The sequence below is a fragment of the Cavia porcellus genome, unplaced genomic scaffold (assembly GCF_034190915.1).
Source record: "Cavia porcellus strain 051 isolate PalLab524CR breed Dunkin Hartley unplaced genomic scaffold, mCavPor4.1 scaffold_31, whole genome shotgun sequence".
Lineage (NCBI taxonomy): Eukaryota > Metazoa > Chordata > Mammalia > Rodentia > Caviidae > Cavia > Cavia porcellus.
Window position 1 is genome coordinate 20,558,499 of NW_026947514.1, and position 21,571 is coordinate 20,580,069.

Below are 21,571 nucleotides of genomic sequence, written 5' to 3' on the forward strand. Positions count from 1 at the left end.
AATTGGTACGTATGTATTCTTTGTGGTATCCTTGACATCTGTGTAGAGGAAACAGAGATCTCATGCATGGCAGGGTGCAGGACAGAAAAGTTTAAATCTTGAGCCATAACTTGATGAGAACAGGCAAGAAGGTCCATTTGACCTATAAGTAAGAAATAATGCATTTTTCAATTGAACCACTGAGACAGATTCATTGGTTACCATAGTGCATATTGGTTACCATAGCTTATGTGACAAACCTGATGTAGCATAATGTCACTAACAACATCTATTAGGCTAATCAATGTCTTGTCTCCTAAATAAAATGAATGAATGTAATATTAAAATCTTCAGATTCCTTATTATCAAATATTCAGTATAAACAAAACTACTATATAGAGTTAATGTTTTTAAAAATTGCATTCTGAGACAATTTGCCATGTTCATGTTGTTTGGGTAACTTTCTTAATTTTCATAAGCCTTAAATTTCTGATACATAAAATATGTCTACCTCATGTATTGCCTTAAGAACTAAAAATTCTTGTTAGGAACCTACTATGGCCACAAGCATACAGTATTTAAGTTCTATTAAAATATGTTTAGTACTGTTGTTGCATTTAAATAGAACAATCACACAGTTCTGAAAGGGTGCATTTTCCAAATTTAAGATACTCTTTATATGATTGATCAGTTTAGAGTACTATGTAGTTTCTATAGACAATGACAAAGATGTACAGTCACATGACTAGAAAATGATATTTCTTTACCTGACTCATGAACCTCTCTGATAATATCTTACCATAGCTGCAAGACCTTACTTTGTCAGCCACGCAATGCACAAGATAAATGTTGAGACCTTTCTAATGCCAATGAAGTTTTATGGACACTGGAATATCTATTTACAAGCTCGGTAAGTCAGTGTCAGTGATGCCTCTTAATTTGTGAATTTATATTCAGTGGAACAACTCACAATGACAGGGAAGGGCTAAGAAACAATTCAAGTTACCACAGGACTAATTTAATAAGGAGTTTATGAATATAGCATCTTCTCAAATTCTATACCATATCACATAAAATTATAGTTTTATTCAAAAATAGATGTGTTCTCATTTACAACACAGACAAAAGAATCTTTGAACTTATATATATATATATATATATATATGATCATATTTATATCCTTTTAAAATGGACAGATATTAAAATACATGGATTTATGAATTATTGCCACACAGTTCATTATACCTTGAATATAATCCCAGGTAGGATCAAAAGATAGACATTTTTGGATCTTAACAGAAAAGAAATTATCAGGAATTTTTAGGCAACTGGAACTTGTTATTCTGTTCCTTGCATACATAATATGAATGCTATTCCTTTTCTTAATTTTAGGTTAAACATATTGTAAGAACTTCCAGAAGTATTTATCAAGTAGTATTACATCTTGACTTTGAACTTGGCAAATCCTGATCTCTCTAAGTATTCTCATTCTAAAGATCATAATGATAATGTTAATGATGATAATGATATAATTAACAACAAGTACTAACTTACTGACTTTTCTAGGTGATCTAGACATTTTACATAATCTTTGTATAACCCTGATAAAATCCCCAAATAAAATATCATTTCATGGATAAGAAAAGTGAGATTTTTAGAGATTAACAAAAATACTGAAGTTGCACTGCTAGAAGTCGCCTATGACAACAGCGAGATTTGAATTCATGAATCTACTTCCAATCTGCAACTGTTTAACTACTGCAAATACTACTCTCCTCTTCTACTGCCCATCCATTCTCCATTACATTTCTTGATGCATAACAGCTATAACATCTGAAGTATACAAAGCCCATCAATTATGCTTCCTGAGTATGCTATGTCTTAATTTAAGCAATATCATTTTCACTGTGTTTTAAAAGTAAATAAAGGTCACTCACCTTCCTTTGCCTCAGTTTTCTCAGCTGTCACATGAATAAATCATTTCTTCTCTGATAAAGATTCCCATACTGTGTAAAGTAACTTAAGGGCAAAGAATAAATTGGTTGGAAGTAGAATAATTATCAGAAGTCAATATGATATCAAGGCAAGCATAATCACTTGTTAATTTGACCAATATTCGTTCAATACTTCCTTCTGCCAGGCACTGTTCTAGATACTAGACAATAAGAGTTTAGATTAGTATCAGAGTAATAGAAATGGGCTTGAACAAATAACAGCTAGAGGTATACAAGTGAAGGTTTTTTGCATGTAAAATTGTGAGAATTTGTATCAAAATTCCTGAATCTAAGAAAATCAGGAGGTTCTGTACTGTTATTGATTGCAGCAATTTTAATGTATTTCATTACGTATACACAAATGCTTGGGATTTATTACAACGCAGGATTCTTTCTGGGACCTTCCAGTGTTAATAGTCTACGTGCCTTTGACTCATGGTTGATTTAGATCTATTTTAAGCAAAAGGAAGAAAAATTTCAAAGACAGCTATGATCTTATCCATGAAATCTCTCCAGTTTATGGAAATTCCCTCTAGTATTTAATCTTTGGTGACAGTGTTTCGCATGATTATATACTTCTTGGAGAATGTTATTTCTATACATAATACTTCTATTTATAATTCCTAAATTATACTCACACCTTCACCTTACTTTAATAATGCTGATAAAGAAGCAGGCAAGAAAGCTAATAGTGAGTGAATGTGGTTAATTTATACTATTTGCTTTACAGTGACCTGTTAGGAACACTACTAACACACACACATAATGCATACATACGACTTATTACAACTCCCACAAGCTTCCATTTCCAGTTGTACAACCTTAATATATGTATTTGTATAACAATTGTAGACCTCCTTTCTATTTGCATGGATCATTGCCTACAAGCCCAGAATGAGTTTAGTCTTATTATCAATGACCTTATACGTGATTGAGCATATTAATGCACAGAACAATATTATGTAAACTGGAATGCATTGCACAACATATATTATTTTTATCTTTGAATAGTATATAACAAACCTGTATTGTCTCTGTCAAATTTTACAATTTTGAAGCTTTAACATTAAAAAAAAAATAATTATGAAACCCTTATAGAAAAAGATCATGTTTTTTAAATGTTTGTTTTTAATTTTTCTTACTGCACATTTGCAGTACAAAATGATTACATTTATCATAGGGAGTCGATACGTGTATGTAACAAATCTTAATTCCTTTTATGTCCTCTTCCTTTTCCTGCCTTCCTCTCTCTTTGCTTCCTCCATGTCTTTGTTCCCTTCTCCTTTGCCAAAAAAAAAAAAAAAAAAAAAAAAAAAAAAAAAAAAAAAAAATTGCTTAAGGTCGTTTATACAGCCTTCAAAGACAGAGTGTCTTTCTCCAAGACAGAGAGAAAATTTGTCCACCATCAAAGAAAATGATCTCCCTCAAGGGTAAGATCTGAGGAGTCCAGTCCATATGAAATTGAGGGTTTCCTAAGCTCAAGCTTCTTCAGCTAAGATAAAGACGTTTGTGCTTGCAGCACTGACTCAGGCCTACAGCCCTGTTGCCTCTATGGGCCATGGAGGAAGCGGAAAACAAAATTGATATAAACAAGAAGCTTACACCATCTGACATCATATGAAGAATAAAACCTTCTGTCCCTGACCTGGGAACCTTGTGCCTTCTGCTACCATTCTGAAACACTGACAGGCTCCATTGTTAGCTTGTAAGCAAACGGAAAAAACATCTCAGGCTCTTCAGAGTTCCTGACAGGGCATGAATGTATAAAGATGGCGGAGATATTTACTAAAAATAAAAAGTAATGCAATCTGCCATAAAGAATGGCATTGTATAACTATTCTGTAGAAGACATAAATAAATTAGTGTGAAACTTTCTCACTCTCTCTTCTCCCCACGTCCCACTTTCCTTATCCTATGGTGCACTAAGTTTTTTTTGCTTGTTCGAATTTGTCTTGTGGTTCTAATATCTGTCTGCATGAGCGTGGTCACTGTTCCAGGAACAGCCGCTCCCTGAAAATCTCTGCTGGATATAAAACTTTCAAGCATAACTAATATGACAGCAGAATGAATTTCACTTAAATGAACAATACATTTCTTGACCTTCATTGGTCAAGGTTACAATGTGGGAGATTGCCTTTGCTTACAATTATTTTCTCATTCATCAACAGAAATCTGATTGGCCTAGAAAGCCTATCTGTACATAACAATGTTATAATTTCTAGTAACACATTTTTTGGAAAAATAATCCAGCAAATAATGTACACAAGGCAATTTGTAGTTCGGATCAACTAGCCAATCTTATTTCTGTAAGCAGAAAGAACAGTAAGGTGATTATTTAAAATAATATGTTTGACATTTTAACTAAATCAGAAATATGAATGTGAGTAGCATGGTCAACCGAGATTGAGTATTTCAAAGGTAAGTGAGCCTAAGTTTTGGAGTTACTGAGTGAAGCTTTACTGACTGCCTGCCTGGGCACAGTTCACCCCTGTCACATAAATTTACTATAACATTCTGACTTTCTGAAAAATGCTATTGCTTTCTCTAACTCTTGCCCCTACCAAGTTTCCTTATAAATCCTTATTTCTGACATTTTCTGACAGGGAAACCTGAAGCTGTGGTTATTATACACCATCTATTGGTTCATAAAATCGGCATGGGAGCAACTAAATGCTAACTTCAGCCCCTGCTTTATACCATTTTTATTTACCTGTCTGTCCCGTACTTAACTACCTTAGCTGCTTTAAAGTATCAGCTACTATTGTAGGCTCAGAAAAATAGGTCAAAAATGCTGTGATAAATTTTAATGTGGTGTCATCAAATGTGGAGGAGAATATAAATGAGAAAAATAACTTTCTGGGGTACTTTTTAGACAAATCTCAATTTAACCATTTATCTATTGTTTGAAGACATAATTAGGTATTTTTTAGATTAAAGAGAAAACATTCTAAGGACGTATAATGAAGGGGAATATGTCAACCACCACTGTCCGTATGTTCTTGTGTAAGAACTGAGATATAATTTTGAAAGCAGCATGGGTTTTGGAAGTGGGTAATGTTTTTTATTAGAAAATGACTAGACAGTAGCGTGAGTACTGGATGAGAAAAAGTAGAAGTCTGAAAATATTCAAAAGTGAGAGAAGCTATAAAAATTGCATATTTAAAAGGGATGCTGTGAAACGTTTATCATGATCGTAACTTACTGAGGAACACAAAAGTATCTGTGTTTATGGTTCTTTGGTTAGATTCAAAAAAGAGAGAAAAAATATGAAGTTTCTTTTATTTTTGTTTCTGCTCTGTTTTAATGGCAAATACTTGTGAAATATGCTACTTAATCCAGTAAAACATACTCAGTAGACAAAGATTGTTAGTGGGCCGTGTGAATATGGGGCTTAGGAGGACATTGGGGTTTGGCAACAGAGTGTTGCTTTATGAGTCACAGAGGAGTTGTAGTCATTGGGTTCTATGACGAAGCTTAGGGAAATAACAGAAATTTGGAATAACATAGCACAAGGGTGGACTCCAAAGGAACTCAGATCAATACTGCAAGAAAATGAAGAAAGTAACACAAATTAAGTAGAAAAAACAGTTTACAGGTTTTCCAAGAAACCAAATAAAATAAGGGAGGTGATTAAAATGGTCAAGCATTATATGTCCTTGGTTTATCAATTAATAGGTCACTTAGAGTACCAATGAAGTGCTTCATTAGATTGATAGGGAAAGAAGCCAATGTTAGAATGAGAGGTAAATCAGAGTCAGTGGCAGAGATATGCCATACTTACAACACAACCGGCTATCCAATGTGTTATATGAGATAAAGAGGCTAAAAATATTATTCTGCTACATCCTTTGAAACTATAGTTTTGCATTTTTAAAATGTGAGTGTCAAAGAACAACAAAATAAATTTAGAATAGTCTTCTCAGAGAGACCCTGGCCCCAATCCTCTGAAATTTGCTTGTCTCAAGTGTTACTGCACACTGTAAGTGACTGTGCTGCATTTACAAGGAACGTCTACTGCATCCCTCACATGAGAGTTATTTTTATTCCCTCATCTGCTTTCTCTCTGCTCCATCTGAGCACATGTTGGTCCTTGAAGTATGGTCATTTCTTCTTTCACTACTAATTGTTAATACTTCCCCTAAAATGTTCGTGAGAAACACAGCCATCTCTGAATTTCCCTGCAATCCATCTTCTCCCTTTGAACCCCAGAATAGCTCTAGACTGTCCAAAGTGAAGCGTGGGAGTCAGAAAGGACTCTGTCCTTCCTTTGAGTTTCATTCCATTATGCAAGAGGCAAAGGTTTTCCCACTACCCTTTCGACAGTATGTACTCACATGCATACTAGGATTTATACATGAGTCTACCAGAAAATCCCAGTAACTCACTTCATGACACTCAGTATTTCCTTAATCCCCTGAGAACTGAGATTCCCTTATTAGGCCGAGTCACTCTTCTGTTTGTCCCTTCTGTTGGTAAATGGTGTACTGAACACTTAAAGAGTTTTCCAGTGCTGAGGCCAGTGGTCTCCTATTATCATTCATAATTTCCTTCTGTGCTCTCTCATCTACTGTACAGTTTGCCACAGTAATTATGGAAGTTAATATTGATTGACTTCTTGCTCATAAGTGATCTGTTTGGTTTATTGCATTTAATCGTCATGGAAAACTTCCAACATTTTAATATTTTTACAAAGGGGAAAAATGAAATTTTAGGAAGTGATACAAATGTTCCAGTAGCCCACAATCCAGGAGGCCTTGACCAGAGACTCGGATCTGCTCAGCTCTGAAACTAAAACTCTCATCACAATGTCATTCTCTAAGTACCATCCAGCCAAGTGCTTGTCGGCAGCATTTGCCACCCATCTGCAATTCCCAGTACTAAGAATGGCACAGAGTGAGAAGGAGTGTCAAGTAATATTTGCTGAATGACTGAATAATGGGGAAGTAAATCTCTCCCTGAAGCCCCATTCATAATTGACTTTGGAATTTGCTTTGGGATACAAACTAAGACATATTTATGAACCTCCAGCCAATCAATAATTTAGTACTCATTCATATATATATATATATATATATATATATATATATATATAGAGAGAGAGAGAGAGAGAGCCTTATTCTGCTGGCTATGTGAAAGCAACAAAGTAAAATAAATGTGAACCCTAAACTCTTGAGATTTATTGATCTATATATAGAAAACACAAAAATCAAGTTACACATTTAGCAGGAGTTTCCCATTACTAAACCCCAACCTGAAGCTGGAGCTTTAAGGAATCTTCTGTGTATCATTGATCATCAGACTCTCTAGACATGGAATTGGGTAAGGCTGTGCTGAGGATGAATCCTGGGATCCGGGACACATAAGAATAACCAGCACACTACCATAAGGTATTCATTGGGAAATGATTAAAGTTGTCCAGTTTGAACCTTTCCTTTTTGATGATGGGGAATAGCTTATCTAAATTACACGATCAGCTCTTGAAGTTCCAGTGGATCATCATTGAATCACTGAGCTCTGAATTCGAAATGTTCTCAGTTCAGTAGTCAGGACACTCCCAGTGCTCTCAGACTTGACTGTGACTGCAGTGCCCAAAATACACTCACCCTGTGTTGAATATCTTCCACTTGCTCCTTTAGCTCTGCTATCTCACATCACTTTCCTGTTCTACCCATGATTTATATGGGCCATATCAACAGTGTCAACAGGCTTCCTTGTCCTTCACCTCTGGTTAGTTCTTCTAATGGCAAATACCTGTAGGAGCTTTGAGGAAGTAAGGAAAGAGAGCAAATTCAAGGAATAAGTTATCCTGGGCTCACTTTCATTCTGTCTTTTATATACCATACCATTTGGACCTGAGAATAGATGATGGCATGAACCCTCCTCGCCCCACACTCTCCCCTTAACTCTCTCTTTAGGCAATAGTTGTGGTACCCCTGTTACCTTCACCTGAGCACTGCTCAATCTGGTGTTGATTCTCTGTCCACATCTTTGTAAATGGTCCCTTTTGTAAGTTTTGCTTGAGAGACTCCACTTGAGTTATGTGTACCTTTTCCTCCAGGACTTTGCCTGACTGACAAACCAATACTACAGAGATTTGTTTCACCCAGAGAAGGAAGCAAGAAATAACTCTGCCCATGGGAAATGAAAACAGATTAGAGAGACTTGAGGAACCATTCCTTATTAAGCTGTAAATTAAGAATTTACCCTTAATAACTGTTATATCCTAGCTAAGTCTTCATGAGGAGAGTGTATATGTGTAAAACAAAATATGTCAAAGCATTCTCTTTCCCTACTTCTGGACTTTCGTGCTATATCCTGCCTTTCTTCCTAAAGTAGGCCAAAAAAAAAAAAAAAAAAAAAAAAGCCTGTACTTGTCTCAAGTGCTGCTGCAAATGCAGGGAAAGGACTGACAAAAAGTTATGTACATACTGATCCACAGTCTCTTAAGGCCACTTAATAGAAATCACATGTCGTTCATTACACAAAAACAATCTCTTAACAGTACTTGTAGGAGTTATCTGTAGAGATATTGTGACCAGAAGGCAAAAGCTCACCATATCCTATGGAGGTACAAGCTGAAATGTGTAAGATGTGCACTTTAGGAGACCAAAAAATACAAGAACCAGGGGATTGCCTTAGTAAATCACTGAGAAGTAGAGGAAATACTGTAAAAATGAGAGCCAAGAGATGTTCACTGTCCTCCAGAGTGCTTATTTTATATTTTGCCCAGCAAATTCAACAGCTTTTGTATATTCTTTGATATGTGTGTAACTACTTCCTTGTTTTTCAATCCACGTATTTTACATTTCATTAGATGTTGTCTCTATCCAAAGAATCAACCATTGTGATTACATTCTCCTTCTCATAACTCAATGGAATTCATCCAAGTAAGGAAGGACTTATTTATATTCTCATTTTCTTTATTTGACTGTGTTCCCCATATTTTAGGCAAGTGTTCTATATTTGTTAATTTTCTATTTCTATATAATTATAAAGGCAGATATCAAAATTTTTGAGAAATGTTTGTTTATGTAACGTGTAACATTGAGAATACTTTGAAAAGGAATCGAAAAGGAAAGGAACTGGGAGAAGAGGGTGTTTTTTTGTTCTAGATAAAGACAACTTAAGGTTCACAACCTATATTGATGGCTACTCATGGACTAAATCTCTCTGAGATATATAAAGTACTATAAATCATTTCAAAACTGGTAAAATATCCACAATACCTCATTATAAGAAAAAATATTCACAAGACACATTTTCTGGTTGATGCTTTAATGTTAGAACTTATCATGTGATTCAATAGAGATCCAACATGTTCCTTAATAAACTTATAGGCACAGTCACATTATTGCTGGCTAATGCCATTTTATGTCGTATCTTAATTTCCAAGTTATGAAATCTCCAATTTCAGCATCTTTTTAAATATTTTATTTAACCTAAATAAAACTATTGTTCTTACTTTATCAGTACTGTACAGCATCATTGAGGGTCATTACCTTGGCTAGAACACACAACATGTATTGTCAAAAACAAAATTCAAATCCAGTGTTTCAAAACTAAACCATGCCTCACACTAGTCAAGTAGACTCTTTCTCCTTAAATATGTGTCTTTTTTATGGATATTTTTGAGAAGCCAAGTGTTATGGTTTGTGTTCAGATCTATCCCCAGCCTCATGCAACCGTGAAGGCAACTGAATCCAGTGTTTGTGATTGGCTTGTTGCCTAGCACTGGCATTGGCATGTGAGTGCTGCTCCTGCTCAGGGGCAGGGAGCCAGCATACAATGTAAGGGGCAGAAGAATGAGTGCTTTTTTTCCTTTTTTTGCCCTGTCGCTTGTGGGCTACCATGAATGGCTGCCTCTCACCCATGCCATCTTGCCTTGGAGCCAGCTAATTACAGACAGAAATCTCCAAAAACTGTAAGAAATAAACCTTTCCTTCCTTCACGTTGGGTGTCACGTATTTTATCTCAGCAATGAGAGGAAAGTAACCAAGACACTAAGCCTTAAAAGTCAGGTAGAAGTCAAACACAATAATAGGCAAAGAAGAATCCTGTGAATCTTCAGAACAATACTGGAAAGTGCTATTTTAGAGTTGAATCTAAAATATAAAGAGCTATTGTTTCATTCTTTCTCCCTTGCTCTTATTTCCTCAAACAACTAAATACCCTATTCTTTTCATCTAACTTTGAATCTAATCTTGAAAGTAAAACATGAATCCTGCTCTTTGAACTTGTACACTATTCATTGTTTCAAAAGTTCAATTGGTCTCTTAGCTACTGACTTCATTATATTGAGACCCCATCTACAGAGATAGATGGTACATCAGTAGGTATCTATTGCTGGGTATAGCTTGTTGTTATGATTCCCCTGGCTAAAATGCAGTCTTAAAATGCATCTTACCTTCTAATTGTCTCTATCAAATGTGTAAGTAGGTAGTTTCATCTGCCCACTGGTCATTAAAATATGACCATATTCTGTAATTTCTGAGGCCCAGGAGATCAAAGTCCCAACATTTTAAAAGGCATTGAGCCAAGGCAAAAAAAAAGCAGCTAACATAGTTGGAAAAAGAAACAAGATTTGAAGGATCTCTTTGTGATGTGAAGACCACTCTAAACTACTTAGGATTTTAATGGGATGTTAGGAATTTAATGCTGTCTGTGTTGCTCATGTTTACTTTTATGAATGGTGAAAGAAAAAGGAAAATTTTGTTTTCATAATTTAGGGAAACTTGTATCAAAATCGGAAATTGTAAAAGCATGAAAAGGAGAAATATCCAGTTATCTAGTCTAATGTTCAGTGCTGCTTCTAGTTTTTAGTAACTCAGATTTTCAAGTCTCCACAGAAAAGATTACTTTTCTTGTGCATGAAGATAAAGGACAAAGGATAAACAAAACACAAGATAAATTTTGAAATAAAAGCAAGATTGTTAAAAGAGAACGCAGGTGTACAAGTGAGATGAAAAATAACAGTCAATGGTGTTTCTGAAATAAGAACATTATATAAGTCCATCTATGTTTTTCTTTTTACTTCCTAAAAGTGGTTTTGGACAACAGTAAATGTTCTTAAACCTCTACCATAAGATTTTACGACTTGTCAATTAAAAGAAATAAGAATTCAATGGAAATCCAAAAAACATAATGAACAAATGCCTGAAAGTTAAAATGTATAGGTTCATTTTCTGACAAACCATGCTTAAGTGTGCCAGATGTAGTGATGCATGCCTGGAATCCCAGCATTTGGGAAGCTGAGGTAAGAGGATCCCTGTGAGTTCAAGGCCAGTCTGTGCTGCATAAGTGAGTTCAAGGCCAGCCTGTACTACAATACTTTGTCTCAAAAACCAAATAAAAACTTATGCTTAAGATGTTAATAAATGTCACTTTAAAGAACAATGAAGAATAGCAAGACTGTCACAAGGCAATCATTCCTGACTGTCATTCTTGAGTACATATAGGACGAGAAAGGCTTATGACTATGTATACTACCTGGTAATTTATGAATACAGATTCTCCTTTTTGGAGTAATCCCTAGCCCAAAAGAATTTCTGAAACTTTCAACAAATGGTGAAATGATAAATTCCAAGGTGTTACAAGTTTCAAACTGTATCCAGTCATCAAATGAAAATGAAGAAAATAAAGGAAAATCTCTACTCTCAATTTGTTTTAAAAACATTAGCTTTTTAAACAAGTCCTTTTTCCTACCATGTTGTTTTCTAGTTAAATATAGTTTAGCTTTCTAGTTAAATCTAAAAGTACAACACAAAAGTCAAGACCTAGAAAAAAAAAAAAAAGGAACTCTATATTTTTCTAAAAGAATGGAATCCTTATATAGTTGGTGTGCTATAACCAGAAATTGTGCATCTTCATGATCAGTTAAATATAGATCAAAGTACTTGAAAAAAACTGAGAAAAATTCTAAAAAGGAAAATTTGGATTTTCCATGTTGAACACGATACTGAATCTACTTCAACAAGGTAATGTGCTGACAACATCCTGTGGCAGCTTCTTCCACAGCCCCCGTCTCTGTCCAGTACATGTTTAGCATTGCTTACCGTCGTCCATCTTGTCCGCATACAGAGTAGGTAGGCCTATGCTATGGTCTGGATATGGCTTAAGTGTGGCTCCAGAAGATTCAGTGTCATAATAATGAGAAGTGGTGGAGTCTTGAAGAGAGGAGCCCAGAAAAACATTCAGAACCATCTTCAGAAGCGGTTAACAGTGGTTCTCTCAGAACTCCACTAAGTTCCTGAAAATTTTTAGCAAAAGAGTAATCTGGCCCCAGCATTGGAGGTTCTGGTTTTCCAGTTGATAAAATTATCATAAAAATCAAGCTCAAAAGAAACTCTTTTGTAGAAACTTGTTTTTGCATTCCACTTACACTTGTTGGAGAAATATTTATTACACTTTTTCTGTCTAAGGACAGTTCATGTTTATTTTTTATTTTTAAAGTATTGTACAATGCAATATATAATTGTGTAGCTTGTTGATATTTGTTATGTTTCCTTCTAGTGTTCCTGCTGTTGTTTTTGCTGCTGCTGTTGGTTTTGTTGTCACTGCAGTTTTTGTGGTTGTTAAGTCTTACTTACATATTTAGCCAGCATTTCCACATCACCATCTTGAGATGTCAAATGGGATCCACAAACATATCACACAGCCACCTAAACTAGAGAACTGAAATGTATTCTAGTTTTCAAGCTTCCTATTCCAAACCAATGACTCTTAATATGTCACCAAATATAGTACTTAAAGGAAGTAAAATGGATAAAGATGTAATATGTATACAAGTCAGTTCCACACAATGAATGCTATTGTTTTGGAAACATATACTAATTAAAAAAGAAGTGCTTTACTGTCATCCTATGATGTCTCATTATTTTCCTCTTGAGTCAAACTGCTACTCTCTTGATTCAATTTTTATAATATCTCACCTTGTCATTGCAATGAACCAGTCCTAGTTAAAATCTCTAGTCTTTCACATGGTATAAAATGGTCCCATGACCAGTCTGTTCTTCTGGCTAAAACCCCATGAACCTTGAGCCTTTTATGCTCCAATCATGTGGAGTTCCATTTCTCAAAACCATCAAGCCAATTTTTGTCTTGCTTAAGTCACCCTGTTCACTCTACTTCCTTAACAAGGATACTTGCATCACTATTTCTCCCCTGTAAGCTGTCTTTCTTTTCCTGTTTCTCTATATATGAAAAGATAACACCCTCTTTATTCTTCACACTATTTGATACTTCTACTCTATTTAGATCTGCACTCCTGTTTAACATGTTGTTCTGCACCTCTTATACGTGTATGTCTTGATATTAGGAACTTTGATTTATTCATCTTTATATTCCCAAGACCTAGAACTCAAGCCCCAGTATAAAAACAATGCTTAAAAAGAGATCAATAAACAACAAGAAACAGTTGTGCATGTGTGAGTGAGTGATAAATGTCAACTAAAACCAAAAACAATTCAAATATCATTCAGACAAATGTAATCTGACCATTTCTATGATTTCTTCATATTTTCCATCTCTGACTTTGCTGAACAACCACAGTGAAGGGCAATTTCAGTCAATTTAAATCCTCATGGAGTGGCAATTCATAAAATGCTGTGAAGAGATGAAACTCGGCAAACACACCACAAAGCCATTATGAGAAAATTGTCATCCACTAAATCTGCTCAGGAGAGCAGGGCGCTTAACTGATAGTCACATTTGTTTTAGGATGTTTTCCTAGAAATGTTCTTTTAATAAATAAACTAAATAAGATGCATAATTTAGCTCCTTCTCTCTAGCCTGCTGGCCAGTCGCCAGCTCTGAACTACTACTCTGCCTCTCCTCTTCCCTCCTCTAATCTTTGTTGATGTCTCTCTTGGGTTTGACTTAGCACCAAGGTTACTGTGGGCCTAGTACAAACATCATAGCTTTGTTCCTCCCTCAGTGTCTCAATTTATGTTTTGCTTTGGAAAAAGTCCAGAGAAAGTTCTCTTTAGGATGACTTTATCCTGCTGTACTACATGCGCATCAACAGACAGTAAGAGCAATGAAATCTGACCTTTGCTGGGTAAATGAAAAGTGGAGATTCTTCTAGTCTTTGTGTAAATACCTCCATGTATGTTCCATTTTTCTTGGAAGATGTCACAGTCATGGTTCAAGCATTTATTTTGCTCCTTCTCAGCTTCAGATAAAATTTAATAAATTGAGAATTACAGGAACTTCTTTGAAGACAGACTGTTAGAAAACTATTTGCAGAGGAACTCTTTTGAAGATCACTATATATAAGAGCAACCTTACTTATGTTCCTACAACCTTGTTTTGAAGACCTATATTGTCACTGTTTTGGGCTCCTTGCTATTTTTATTTATCTTTTTTGTTTCTTGCTTTTCTAGTAATTTATTTTCTTTTGTTTTGTTTTCCCTCTAATTCAGACAGGATAGATATACATATAAAGATTTATATATGCCTAGAACTTCTAAACAGTTTACGAGAATCGATTGTATTGTACATGATGATATGAACAGCTACTTTGGAGAAAAAGAGACACTATCATATCCATTGCTGATTTCCTATCGTCACACTGTGAAATCCAGTAATGATTTTATTCTTTATACTTTATACTTTAGAGTGGTTTTAGTCTGTTTTGTATTATTTAATTTCAAAATGCATGAGAGTATGGGCAGCTATTTTGAAATAGCCACTGTTGATTTTCCTATTGTCTAGTTTTGAAGGCCTGTAATGCCTTCATTATTCTGTTTTGATTAGTTTTATACTACTTTTTTGTGTGAATTAATTGTGTGTGAAGATATAGACAACCATTTAGAAGAAAACAAGAGCCATTATGGTAGCCACTCTTGATCTCCAGTTGTCTTGCTTTGAAATCTGCTCATTTGCATTGTTTTCTTCTGATCTGCTTTATTTTGGTTTGTTATGGTTTGTTTTACCTTCCTTAAAAGAAAAAAAAGAAAACTATTTGCTCAACCTTCTTGACCTTGTTTTCCTTATCTAAAAAATAACTAATATAATGTTAAATAACCACTGTCAATCCATTTGGTACTATCTAGTTCCTCTTCTCCTGCAGTTAGTTGACTTCCTTTCAAGATTGAAATGTCCTAATATCCTTTACTCCTGTATGACTTGTTATCCACATTCTTCATGAAAGTAAAGAGGTGGAATCTCAGTCATAGTCAAAGTATAGCTTAACTTCTGATATTAAGTTCTTATATTTCTGATACATCATATGTTAAGAGAATGGGGCTAAAGAGTCTGGAAATCTATGAGTTGGCTAGAATACTTACATGAAGGTAAAAACTAACTCATTTAGTAAAAATCGATAATAAGAATTATCACATATAGAAAAAAATACTTCACAAACTTATGTAACTTAATCCTCACAGCAACACTTTGAGGAAAATGTTGTTGGCAATGGCATTTTGCAGTTGATGAAATTTAGTCACTGTCTTTATGGACCTTTGCCACATTCCAGAGTTAGAACCCACATCTATCATTTTTATCTTTTGAAATTTATTCTCCCAACCATAATAGTTTGCTTTTTGTTTTGTTTTGTTGGTTTTCTTCTCTTTGACTTCTCTGATGTCTGGCTTTAATCACAAGAACACAGTGACAGGTTTCCACCAGATGCAGAACAGTAATGCACCTATTAGAACCTAATGAACATAGCACCTATTAGAGTGTTTATTTCTCTGGGGCTGTGCATACTGATATCAGTCTCTCCTCACTAGATTATAACACATGACTTGCAGAGCTAGCTCTTCCAGCTGCCAGTGTGCAGTGGGACTGTACCTTGTCTGACCATCCATTGAGAAGAGGCTGTGTGGACCATGGTTTCTGACAAAACGCAAGTCATTTCTCTAAATGAGCATCATTCATTTGTGTGGGCTAAATTCAGAGGTATCAGCCTGTATTTCCTTGGATAGACCGCTAAGAAGTACTGCAGAGCATAAAGGGATATTTTAAAAATCAAAATACTATGCTCTACCCTCCCATATTGAGAAAGGCATGTCAGTTTACCTCAGGGAAACTTCATGCAGAAGATTTGTACATTCACTCTGGTGGTCTGTTTTTCTACTTTAAATTATCTCTCTTCTGCTTTTTACCAGACACCTAGTTTTTGTCCCTAAACCAAATCATTTATACTCAGTAAAGAAGAAAAGAAAAATGTGATCACTTTATACTTATTTTTCCATGAATTATATAATCAGCCTCAATACTAAAGAATTCCAAAGTTAGAGAAAGGTCAAGGAAGAAAAAAATTCTCCAAAACACAATCACTTTTATGAAATATTGTTATCTCACTCATCAAAACTGTGCGTACCCCTTGTAATTTCATACAAACTTTAGGATCAACCTCTACCCTAAAGGGGACAGGTGTTACTGAATCCATATCAATTTTGAAAGTCATGGTATTTTAAGACATTATCTTAAAATATATGAACATGGAATATTTTTTCTACATGTTCACTTCTTTTAAAATTTCACTCAATCATTTTTCACAGACTATACTATGTAAATCTTATGCCTGTTTTATTTAGATTATTCATATAGCTTATTCTATCTAATATTATGGTAAGTTAAATTATTTTTAAAGCTTATTTTCAAAATGCTCATGACCAATGTATAAAAACACATCAGGTTTTTAAATGGTCAGAAGCCTCCAGTGGGTTCCATTCTCCTATCTGGGTTATAGCTCATGCTGGGAAAGGAAAGAAAGAATAAGCATGGCAGGGCTCTGGGATGGCCCGTTGTTCTCTAGGAACAAAAGGCCATGAGCCATCCAGAACTTTAGTCATTACATCTGAGTCAGTGACACTGAGTGAAGGGCAGTGGGTGTTTCCAAGAACAGTAATGCAAGTATGGTGGCTAGGAAAAGCAAAACATTCTTGCAAGGAAGACAAGGAAGAGAGTTTCTCCAGCCACCTTCTCTTCTTTAACAGATATTATTTGCCCTGTGCGTGCCACAGCCGTCATTAGCCCTAGGGTTTCCAGCTGTGATCAGAAAAGAGACAAGAGTTTGTGGGCTTCAATCAATTAAGTATGAAGTTTTACAGCCTGAAGTGATAGTGTTACATAATAATGTACATAATGATATTTAAGACACTGCTGTAATGTTAAAAATTTTTTGTAATGTAGGTACTTAAATGAAATTTTTTACACAAAGCAAACTTCAACTTAGAACAGTAAAAATATATGAATGATTGCACCAATAGACACCTACATGAAATGTACAATTTTCATCACGTACCCTAATAGAATTACAACCTTTAGTAGTGAAAATGATTATCTGAAATAATGTTACATTTTCCATCCCTTCTTGAAAATAGATGTGGCTATGTTCATAAAGACTGATCAATGACATAAGTGGAAATAGTATGTATAACTTCAGAATAACAACCTCTCTTGGGCATGAGGACAGGGCTAACATAATCATCCTTTTTATCTTAGTTACTTTCTCATTGTTAGGACAAAATACCCAATACCCACAAGTTAAAAGAAGGGCAGGTTTATTTTACATCAGTTTGGAAAGGTTTCAGTCCATAGTCAACTGGCTTTGAGGCACAGTGGCATATCAAAGGTCATACCAGAGGAGAAACAGTCCATGGCAGGGTGGGCAGAATCCAGCAGCTTTCCTCCTGCTTTCCCTTTTTATTCCCTCCAAACTACAAGCTTATTCGTTGGTGCCACTCAAGCCCAGAGTGGGTCTTCCCTCTTCAGTAAGTCCATCACTTATACCCAGAATTCTACTAAAGCGATCATTGGACTAATCCAGCATCACATACCCACAATCCAGTCACTACCAAAAACCCAAGCTAGAGCACATGATGCTTTGGGGAGATATCTAGAAGCAATCATGACTCTATTTTCCAAGGAATGAATATAAATATAAATCCAAGAGTTCCAAGACTATTAGATCGTGAGATAACCTGAGGAATACAAACTATTCATGCTTCAGAGACACAAAAATTTACATCCCTGATACTTTGAAACCACCATAACTACTCTCATTCTGCTTCCAGACCTTTATATGACAGAGAAATAGATATCGATCTTATTCTGGAATTTGCTGTCATTCCCACATGAATCTAACTGGGCCTGATACTGCAGTTTTCAAAGCTCAAAACTCACCTTTGTGAGTCAGTGAAGCTATTAAATACATCATACAAATTCAATTAAGTTACTCATCGATGACCAGTACTGCTCAGTTAAAGCATGCTTGGAAGAATCCTCTATGCAGGAGGATGATGTAGATACTCAGAGAGAACTATTTCTCTGAACCTTAAGATGCACACACACCAGTTAAATTTCTTATAAAATTGAAGCTGGCCTTCTCTGTGCTTTCAATCAAGTTTGCAAGGTTGTGAATATTCATGTATTAAGGATTTGTGTCTCTTCTGTATGGTAATTTGTTTGTCCCTGGCATATATTACTTTTTCATTATAGAACTGAGCAATCACAATCTCTGAAAAGTCTCTTCAGATTTCCCTAGGCAGAATTCATTGCTACATATCTGGATTCCTGTAGCATTATATAAACCACTTTTATGATTGAGTTTAATACATTATGATTATATGTGTTTATTCATCCATCATGTTTACTGTGCTGTAATCATCTCAAAAAAATGTGACAGTGTTTTATTCATCTAAATATTTTAATATTTCACACAGAGTATATATTAGAATATATTAGTTTTCCATTGCTCTGTAACAAACACCCACAAATGTAGCCATTCATTTATTAGGCTTCATTTCTTATATCCTATACTTTTCATGAGTCACTATTGTATGGGAGTCTGACTAGATTATTGGCTATAGTACCAAGCAAAAAAGATTTTAATTGGCGTGAACTCTCATAAACAGGAAACTTCCATTTTCAATCATATAATGTTCAGAATGTACTGTCTTCATTTGTAGGACTGACAATTCATTGCTTTTTAGCTATTGATTAATGAGAGAAGATTGAACCCTAGGGGCTTCCTGAATTGCTCATGATATGTTCCCTTCCATTCACAATTTGAATATGTTACATTAAATCTTTCACTGATTTTTTCCCTTTTCTTTCTGAAATAAAGAAAAAACTTTCCCACTTTAATTAGAATTTATATTAGAACCAGTCAGCTATCTTCTTTTTGCAACAAAAAGTAATATAATCATGAGGAATAGCATCTAACCATTGTCACAAGTTCTAGTCACACTCAAAAAGGAAAGTAGAACCTAGGAAAGGTAGAGGTATATTGGGGGTCATCCCTAAAATTCTATCTCCTATGTAAACATAAAAATATTTTAACAAAAAATGATCTTTCATATGCTGAATGATCATGTTCTTCCATTTGCTATCAGGTAAAGATCTAAAATGGAAATGTTCAAAATTGTGTAATAAAAATATCTATGATGTACATAGATTATATGTGCATACAAATTCAATGGTATTTTGGAGTGTAAAAATATAACTGTTTCGATATATATACATATGTAGAGTAGAAGAGAAGTAACCTGCTTGTAATAACAAGCGAACTCAATTTTTTTGTCAAGGTCAATCTAAATTTTCTGCCACATATTGCTATTTCTCTCTACAATTCTATGTAATTGAGACTTTGGATCGTATTCTAGTTACCTGATACCCTCAAACATGAAGTACATGTTAGTTAACAGCTTAGCATTACAGATTCTTCAGTACATGGCACAGATACTTCTAAATTTCCTTTCACCTCTATATCAGTGTCCTGGTTAACATGAGCATATTTCTAGAAACTATTTACTTATAATTAGGTAAACACTTTCACATCAGATGTGCTTCTCAGGTCCCTATGTTGCCAGTCTTCCAAGACTTTCCTGAGCTGATTTGAAATTCTAGTGTCATTTAAAATCACCTTTTATGTGTCTTGCTTCCGAGATATGGTGTCCCATGTCCTTGTGCCAATTCCAAATACCATCCTTCTTTTCTCCCCCAGTACTACGTCTTTTAAGTGGCACAAGTCTCAGACTATTACATTTTGCATTCAGGTATAAAATATGTGTGTCTAATCAATAAAATAGTAAAGACTTTCTCCACATAAATTCATTTATGGATGACCTGTAAGTATTCTGTTCCCCTTTCTAGAAGCACAAAATTCTTAAAATATGGAAAATAAAACTATCTTTTGCAGTAATATTAATAATTTTGGCTGAGGGCTAGTGATAAAGCTCAGTGGTAGGGTACTTGCCTAGCAATCAGAAGCCCTGGTTTCCATCTCCAGTACTATTAAATTCTTTTGAACTGAGCATACTGGAGATGTAAATTTATATACACACATATTCAGGACATTAAATATATATATATTTGATACTTATAAAATACTTTCCCATAAGAGAAACCTGAGTGTGTGCTGTTTCTGAAGAGAATTCCATGCAGTACAGTGCAAGGACAGTCCACACTGCACATACCGTCACCAAAGGAGGAGATTCGGGCACATAGGCAACATGGCTGTGAACAATTGTCCTCACTGTGAATTTTTCTTCCTCCAAGCCACACTTCACTGCTGACTGTGTTGCACTCAGCTGGCTTTTCTACTTTCTACAATCCAAACTGTAATTGCAGGGCTACCATGTTTCTTCTTTCCCTGTTCTTTTCTTAGATTCATCAAGAAACTATTATATCATTTTAATGGTGGTGCCCAAGTGCATGTTACTCTTCGAAATTTTCTCTTCACCCAACCTCTCAGTTCCCTTTCTCCCTCCAGACTTTCTACAACTTGAATATTAACTATATAAAGTAGGCTTTTTTGATTTTTAACAACACGGATATCCATGATTAATGCCAAAATTAATATTTTAAAAGAACATAATAAAATTAAATTATATCTTAAAGACAATAAGAACTGTAGATATTGTTCCTATGTTGTCACACGTTTTATTTTTCACATTAGTTGCTAATGACTAGAGTTTGTCATCTTTTAAGAATTTTGCCACAATTCACAGGTCAGAGGCCAAATTTAAAAGTGTTGCATCAGTGCTGCATTTAAAAGTCAAAACACCATCCCCTGCATGCATAGTCATAGCCATCAATAAGTCTACTTATTATGGGACTATAAATTATAGCCTAATTATTATAATGACATGGAAATAAATAGTAAATCTACCAGTTCCTTGAAAGCATTTTGTCTGACAATTAGATAAAAATATTTTTGAAATATTTTTCCTGAGGTTGCTATTATGTGCCACTGGAGACTCTCGGTTAGAGATTTTTCTGATTTTTTAAAATATTTTTCTTTATGTTAACACAATTATTATTATTTAATTCTTTTCGGGTCACCACAAAACAGTTTTTATGCCATAACATTTCTCCATTTAAGGAGTAAAGGGTGATTTTCACTTCCTTCAACAACATGTAATTTTTCATAGCTGTTAGTAATTTTTTTAGTAACTATGTTCTAATGTGCTAAAGAGGCTCCCTGTAACTTAATCAAAATTGGCCTCATTTATTTTCTTGGTCTAAATATGTTTCCTCTGTTTGGTCTTTAGAGAGAAGTTATTTTTGAAACCAGAAAAACGTATTTTCTTATATGGGTCATATTCAGCTAGCTATTGGAAATTCAAAAAGGGGAAATAAAGCTTCTG